Below are 8,854 nucleotides of genomic sequence, written 5' to 3'. Positions count from 1 at the left end.
GCTGATTTGTGTGGTGTTTCTTGCACAAGATATACCGTATTTTTTGCTCCATAAGATTCACTTTTTTCTTCCTAAAAAGTAAGGGGAAATGTCTGTGCATCTTATGGAGCGAGTGCGTGGTCCCTGGAGCCGAATTGCCCAGGGGCAAAAAGCAGATCATGCTTTTTTTTTTTGAAAGAGGGAAGGGGGTGTTGAAATGAAGCCGCTGATCGTTTGCTGATTGGGGAGAGAGATAAGGGATGCTAGAGATAAATGAGGCTGCCTGGGAGGGGGGAGGTAAAGACAGCAAACTTGCAAAGGGGGGAAACAAGAAAACTAAAGCAATAAGGAGAGAAATTAGAAGAAAAGGAGGAGCAAAAAAGCTGCTCCAGCTAAGAAAAAGACACTAAGGCAAACAAGAGGGAAGGGAGTGTTGAAAGGAAACAGCTGATCGGTGGGATCGGGAGAGAGATAAGGGACTGGGAGGGGGGAGGTAAAAGCCCATGGATCCTCAGGACTTTTGCATTGGGTCACCCCAAATTCACCATCAAACCACATAGCATGTCCATGGCTACAGCCTGCACCAAAAAAATCTTGCACCCACTGTTTCCTGGGGCTGCAATGGTGCAAAAACGTGGTTACAAAGCATGGATCCACATGGGTCCTCAGGATTTTTGCATTGGGTCACCCCAAATTCACCATCAGATCACATGTCTGTGGCCACAGGATGAACCACAAAAACCATACATCCACTGTTGCGTTCAGAATTTTTTTCTTCTTGTTTTCCTCCTCTAAAAACTAGGTGCGTCTTATGGAGCGAAAAATACGGTAATACATTTTCACCTGGTTTTCACTCCCCTCTCCTTTTCTGGTAGTTACAACTATGCGCAGGACCAGGCATCGGCAACCTAAGGCCCAAGGGCCACAAGCGGCCCATGGGGTCATTTAACCAGCCCCCGAGCCGCCCCCGAACCGAGCAGCCCACTCGGTGAGTCCCCACGTGCTGCGCTAAATTGGCGCAGCGCGGCATGGGGACTTGCTTCCGTGGCGCTGAAAGTCGCTGGAAATTGCAGGGTGTGTGTGTGTGCTCACGCGCAATCCAGCCCATAGAGGGATCTCTGCTGTAGTTGACCGGCCCAGGTGAGGTAAACCTTGCTGACCCCTGCAAAGGACTTTTGGTATCTGAGCACTGATATTAAAGCCACTTCTGCAGATAGCATAAATTTAACACTCATTCCTGTGCTATTTGATTTCCGAAAAAGATCCATTTGTTGCCTCATTAACCTGGAAAATTGTGGGTGCAGAGGTGACTGAGAGCAGCCGTCAGGACCCTATAACACCAGTCCTAAAGGATCTACATTGGCTCCCAGTACGTTTCCGAGCCCAATTCAAAGTGTTGATGCTGACTTTTAAAGCCCTCAATGGCCTCAGCCCAGTAGACCGGAAGGAGCGTCTCCACCCCCATCGTTCTGCCTGGACACTGAGGTCCAGCTCCGAGGGTCTTCTGGCAGTTCCCTCCCTGCAATAAGTGATGTTACAGGGCCTTCTCGGTGGTGGCGCCCACCCTGTGGAACATCCTCCCATCAGATGTCAAGGAGATAATTCATTACACAACCTTTAGAAGACGTCTGAATGAAGCCCTGTAAAGGGAAGTTTTTCATGTTTGATGTTTTTATTTCTGTTGGAAGCAGCCCAGAGTGGCTTTGGAAACCCAGTTAGATGGGCGGGATATAAATAATAAAATTATTGTTGTTGTTATTGGGACACAGTTTGGGCAGACACACACCATTTCCCATGTACTGTTTACACAGTACATTTGTTACTGTGGCTGATACTTCTTGCATTCGATTATATGTAACACTCAGGCCCAGAGGAAACAGTTTATCCCTTTTTTCCCTTTAGTGAATCATGAGGCCAAATACTGTGGGAAGGGTGTTTCTCTCTCTGAAATGTAAAGCACACTCTGAGCATTTTGTTTTCTTTCCTATTTGACGTGGTCAAATCCAATAAGGGGACATGAAGGTTTTATGGTCATATTTTCCGGGGGTCGACCAGATGAGCTTTGGAGGTCCCTTTCAGCTCTACAATTGTATGATTTTTTGGGAGGGAAGGGGGATCCCGATGTATATTTTGCTCTAGGGGACTTAGTTTGCTCAGAATTGAGTATACACTTCCAGAGCCAATGCTAAACACATTACTTCTGGTAAATGTGCCACCATAGCTGCTAAAGGGCTATGAAAATTTGTGTCCCAGGCTTTTTAGACTTGTCTACTCATGTACTGGGACATGGGTGGCGCTGTGGGTTAAACCACAGAGCCTGGGACTTGCCGATCAGAAGGTTGGAGGTTTGAAAGCCCGCGACGAGGTGAGCTCCCGTTGCTCGGTCCCTGCTCCTGCCAACCTAGCAGTTCAAAAGCACGTCAAAGTGCAAGTAGACAAATTGGTACCGCTCTGGCAGGAAGGTAAACGGCATTTCTGTGCACTGCTCTGATTCGCCAGCTTAGTCCTGCTGGCCACATGACCTGGAAGCTGTACGCCGGCTTCCTTGGCCAATAAAATGAGATGAGCGCCGCAACCCCAGAGTCGGCCACGACTGGACTTAATGGTCAGGGGTCCCTTTACCTTTACCTTTACCCATGTACTATCTGAAACCAGAGTGGTGCATTGGGTTGCTAGATGTGAAATTTATTGGCATAATTTTCAGCTCTCCCACCACCACCATAAAGGGAACATTGCAAATTGATTCTAGCATTATAACCAGGAAAGCTAACACCATGATTGCCATGTCTGAAAGCCTCCTTAGTCATGCCTCTTAGCTTCAATGAGTCTACTTTGAGTAGGACTAGCACTGGAGACAACTCCAGTTCCCTTTAGTATTCAAGAATGTAGCATACTTTTAATCTATAGTGTCGCTGACATGGTTACAGAGTCTGTGGTCCTCTCATAACCTCCAACATTTCTCTGATGAAAATAGGGATGTCCTATGCCATAATAATAATTTCCATATTTATAGCCTGCCCATCTGACTGGGTTGCCCCAGCCATTCTGAGTGACTAACAACAGATATAGAAACATAATAAAACACTAAATATTGAAAAGCTTCATTTTTATACAGGGGTGCCTTCAGATGGTTTGGGGGTCAGATAACTCCATACCCTCCAACATTTCTCCGATGAAAATAGGGACATCCTGAGGAAAAGTGGGACATTCCAAGATCAAATCAGAAACCAGGATAGCGTCTCTAAATCAGGGTCTGTCCCTGGAAAATAGGGACACTTGGATGGTCTGCCCTCCAAGACCTGCTGGTCCCATCATTCCTGACCATTGGTGATGGTAGTTATGGGAGATGCAGTCAGACAACCACTAGATGGCGCCAGGGTCCGCATCCGTCCTTGCTTTAAGTAGAGCAATTTCTGTGGCAGGATGAGGCAAAAGTTTCCTCTGCTGGCAGTTAAAGGAATATCACTCAATGCACCTTAGCATGGCTTGCTTAACCGATGAACTCTGAAAACAAACCATATGGAACCCCAAGCAATTGGGTAATGCAGGGGTCAGCAAACTTTTTCAGCAGGGGGCTGATCCACTGTCCCTCAGACCTTGTGGGGGGCCAGACTATATATATTTTTTTTTGGGGGGGGGGGAATGAACAAATTCCTATGCCCCACAAACAACCCAGAGATGCATTTTAAATAAAAGCACACATTCTACTCATGTAAAAACACGCTGATTCCCAGACCGTCCATGGGCCGGATTTAGAAGGTGATTTGGGCCGGATCTGGCCCCCGGACCTTAGTTTGCCTACCCACGGGGTAATGTTTCTGGGGGAACTGTTCACAGTGGACACACAAGAATTATAGGTGAGAAGAGAGGTGAGGGAGCTAAAATGCCTTCTCAGTATGTGTCATGAGCCGATCAACCTCCTTCCTTTTTATAGAGTTGTTTTTCCTAAAACAATTCAATGTACAGTGGTGCCCCACAAGACGAACGCCTCGCAAGACGGAAAACCCGCTAGACGAAAGGGTTTTCCGTTTTGGAGGCGCTTCGCAAAACGAATTTCCCTATGGGCTTGCTTCGCAAGACGAAAATGTCTTGCGAGTTCCTGCGGGTTTTTCCCCCTTTCCCCCCCCTTTTCCTAAGCCACTAAACCGCTTATCAGCTGATCCGCTGATAAGCCGCTTAACAGCTGATCGCTAAAAGCCGCTAAACCGCTAAGAGCGCTAATCCGCTAAGATGTCAATGGGCTTGCTTCGCAAGACGAAAAAACCGCTAGACGAAGAGCCTCACGGAACGGATTAATTTTGTCTTGCGAGGCACCACTGTATACAATCACATTAATGCTCACAAAGACCTTCTGTATGGAAGAAGAAATCTTTTTCAGCAGAAGGGCCACATTTCCTTCTCTGAAACCTTCCAGGGGCCACATGCCCATACCCTCCAACATTTCTCCAATGAAAATAGGGACGTCCCATTCCATAATGATAATTTTCATATTTATACCAAGCCCATCTGACTGGGTTGCCCCAGCCACTCTAGATGACTAGCAACATATATAAAAACATAATTAAACATTAAAACACTTCCCTATACAAGGCTCCCTTCAGATGGCTCGGGGGTCGGATAACTCCATACCCTGCCAACATTTCTCTGCTGAAAATAGGGATATCCTAAGGAAAAGTGGGACATTCCAGGACCAAATCAGAATTTGGAATGGCTCTTCTAAATCAGGGACTGTGCCTGGAAAATAACAATAGGAAGGGCCAGCGGGGAAAGCGGGCAGAGCAATTAATTTCTAATAATAATAATAATAATAATAATAATAATAATGTATTATTTATACCCTGCCCATCTGGCTGGGCTTCCCCAGCCACTCTGGGCGGCTCCCAACAAAATTAAAAGCACAACAGAACATCAAACATTAAAAACATCCCTAAACAGGGCTCCCATCAGATGTCTTCTGAAAACCAGAATCAGCATTTCTCAACCTGTGGGTCCCCAGATGTTGTTGGACTACAACTCCCATCATCCCTGAGCTAGCTAGGGATGATGGGAGTTGCAGTCCAACAACATCTGGAGACCCACAGGTTGAGAACTGCTGAACCAGATAGTTGTTTATTTCCTTGACATCTGATGGGATGGAGTTCCACCTTTGTGCAGTGGGCTTGCTTCTAAACACATGTTCCTCTCCATGCTTCAGTTAAAAAATCAAGAGTCAAGGGTGTATTTCAGTTAGGGAACAAAACTCAAGGAGGGTCAATGGGGGTGTGGCCTGAGAAGGGGGTGTGGCCTGGAGGGGGTCCCATTAGAGACACAGTTTGCATTCAGATGTGGGGACTGTGGTGTTAGTTTCCCCCATTATAACGCTAGCCCTTCTGTCCCATTTCCTAACACCACTTTCATACCATATTACCTGTTGCGCAAAGGAACATTGTCTTTTGGACTGGATATATCAGCATGTTGCTGTTACATGAAAATGACGGCAAGTGGGTGGGTTTGCTGCTACAGCCAGTCCCCCTTCCTAAGGGACTCAGAAGCCCGCTAGGTTCTGCTAGATTCTCTTGGTCAGAGTAGAAAATTAAAGAAGCAACAAGCAGGAATATAAAGAGCAAAGCGGGCTGATAAACCTGTGATTGTTTATTTGTCACAACAAAGATTCAGAAAGAACGGAGAACCTGGAACAACGGGTGTTCAGCCTTTTTAAAGGTTCACATTTCCCGGTGCACAGCTAAGAAATCCCTCCCCACAAACATAAGGAGATCAAAGTGTGTGAGTTTCGCCCCCTTGCCATTTTGTCATCACAACATCCCAGTGAAGCAGATAAGCAAGAGATAGATTCAGGTAGGTAGCCGAGTTGGTCTGATGCAGTCGAAAAAAACAAACAAACAAACAAACAAATAAATAAATAGTCCAGTAGCACCATAGAGACCATAGAGACGAACAAAGTTTGTTCTGGGTGCAAGCACACTTCTTCAGATACCACTTTTAAATTTTTTTTATTTATTTATTTATTTATTTATTTATTTATTTATTGAGAGATAGATAGATAGATAGATAGATAGATAGATAGATAGATAGATAGATAGATATGGGCCCAAGTTCAGCAGCTCTCAAAAGTTTCAGGCAAGAAACATTCCTATCCCTATATCTCTATACTGCCAGTAACTCTCCAGGGTTCCAGGTAGGAGATATCTATGATTACCTCATGGGTGCCAGTCAAGAAAACACTCCTCTTTCTTTCTTTCTTTCTTTCTTTCTTTCTTTCTTTCTTTCTTTCTTTCTTTCTTTCTTTCTTTTTTCTTCCTTCCTTCCTTCCTTCCTTCCTTCCTTCCTTCCTTCCTTCCTTTCTCTCTCTCTCTCTCTCTCTCTCTCTCTCTCTCTCTCTCTCTCTCTCTCGTAGCTGACATGGTCAAAGCAGAAAAGAATACCAATGCACCTTATTCCAGAGATTATTGAGTTGGAGACTCACCTCTGGAAATCTGCAAACCAAAAACATGCAAATTTAGAGTTCCCACCCAGGCCCACTTTAAATATCTATATCATCTCGCTGGGCAGATTCATGGTATAGTAAAGTGTGAGTTTGTTTTTTAATGCTGAAGGAAACATTCTAATGAGCTAGACTGATTCATAAGCAGTTTATTGTAGAACAATTGCATTTAATTCATACTGAGATCATACTGCATGCAGGCAATATCTGGAGAGTTATGCATGATTTCTCGACGTGGAATGTGTGTAATCCCAAAGAAGCTGCTTTTCCTGGCATGGGTCCACAGCAGTGATGGCGCCAAGACTTGAAACTGGGGTTGGGGCTTGAACTATGAACTTGGCTATTTCCCCAGTAAGTCCATGAAGAGCAGAACCCAATTCTCCACTGGAGTTCAGGCCTGGCTCACCTTGGTGGACAAATCTAAATCCTATTATTATTATTATTAACCTGCCCTTCATTCTAAGGTGAATTAAAACATCTTAGATGTCAAATTAAATTAACATCTTAAATCAAAACACAATGTAACATCGAAACATAATTAAACATAACATTGAAACTGTCTAAAACAACTTACGATCATAAAAATAATGAGGGTCAAAAGTCAGAGTAAAGAGGTGAGTCTTCATTATTTGTTGTATAGAGAAGGTGCCAGACATACCTTTGTGGGAAGGAGTCTCACAACTTAGGGGCTGCCACAGAGAATGCCCTCTCCTAAAACACCACCACCCCAATACAGTGGAACCTCGGGTTGCGAACGTGATCTGTGCGGGAGGCATGTTCGCAACCCGCAGCATTCGCAACCCGCAGCACCGCGTCTGTGCACGCATGGGTCATGAGTCAGCGCTTCTGCACATGTGCAAAGCATGATTTACTGTTTCTGCGCATGTGCGAGCATTGAAACCCGGAAGTAATCCGTTCCAGTACTTCTGGGTTCGGCGCAGTGCGCAATCCGAAAACGCACAACCTGTAACCCAAGGTATGACTGTACTCTGAGGGTGGAGAAACTGCCAAGAGGGCTACATCTTTTGATCTCAGCACCCAAGAGGGTCTACAGTGGTACCTCGGGTTACAGACGCTTCAGGTTACAGACTCTGCTAACCCAGAAATAGTACCTCGGGTTAAGAACTTTGCTTCAGGATGAGAACAGAAATCGTGTTCTGGCAGCATGGCAGCAGCAGGAGGCCGCATTAGCTAAAGTGGTGCTTCAGGTTAAGAACAGTTTCAGGTCAAGAACGGACCTCCGGAATGAATTAAGTATGTAACCAGAGGTACCACTGTATAGGAAAGGATATGGCCTTGCAGATATTTGGACCTGAGTAATTTAGGTCTTTAAACACTGAGGTGAGCACCTTGAATTATCCTTCTAGTAGAGGTGATGGTGTCACTGGCCTTGGTCCAGAAGCTACACCTGCAGGTTCCACAACCTGCTCCAATGAAAACAGCAAAGGAATGACTAAGGGTGCAAATTGTGCCAATTCTGCAGACATCCCATTGAGGCATCTGGTTGGCCACTGTGAGAACAGGATGCTGGGCAAGATGGGCCATTGGTCTGATCCAGCAGCTTCTTCTCTTGTACCTACGGGACCGCCTCTCCTGGTATGTCCCATGGACGACCTTACGGTCTTCAAACAAAAACACCTTGGAGACCCCGGGCCAGAGGGAGGTTAGGCTGGCCTCAACCAGAGCCAGGGCTTTTTTGGCCGTGGCCCCGATCTAGTGGAACGCTCTGTCCCAAGAGACTAGGGCCCTGCGGGACTTGACCTCTTTCCGCAGGGCCTGCAAGATGGAGCTGTTCCACCAGGCCTTTGGCCAAGGCACAGCCTGACCCCCTCCTTCGGTAATCCTCACAGAACTCTAGCCCAATGGTTACCATTAATTTGATTTGAATTGATTTTAGAATGAATTAATTTTAGAATGCTGTGTTACTTTTATTGTTGTTAGCCGCTCTGAGCCCGGCTTCGGCTGGGGTGGGCGGGATATAAATAAAATTTTATTCTTATTCTTATTATTCTTTTGTTCACACACACACACACACACACACACACACACACACACACACCAGTGCTTCAAAAGTTCATTTTAGAAACCAATGTTCCTGTTCGCCCTCTTCAAAAAGTTCAAGTTCATCCCCTTTAAAAAGGAATTCCAGTTAATTTCACAGTTCAATTTACAATTCATTCACCTTGTTCTTGGCATTTCCCTCAGCCTTCAGCTTGATCATTAAACCACCCTGAGAATTGTAGCTCTGTAAGGGGAATAATAACCCTCAGCACCCTTAATAAACTACAGCTCCCAGAATCCTTTGAAGGAAGTCATGGCTGCTTGAAGCTGGCTTCCTCAAGCTCGGCCCTCCAGATGTTTTTGGCCTACAACTCCCATGATCCCTAGCTAGCA

Source organism: Podarcis cretensis (assembly GCF_951804945.1).
Source record: "Podarcis cretensis genome assembly, chromosome: 16".
NCBI lineage: Eukaryota > Metazoa > Chordata > Lepidosauria > Squamata > Lacertidae > Podarcis > Podarcis cretensis.
The sequence above is the reverse complement of the archived record's forward strand: the minus strand, read 5'-3'. Positions refer to the sequence as shown.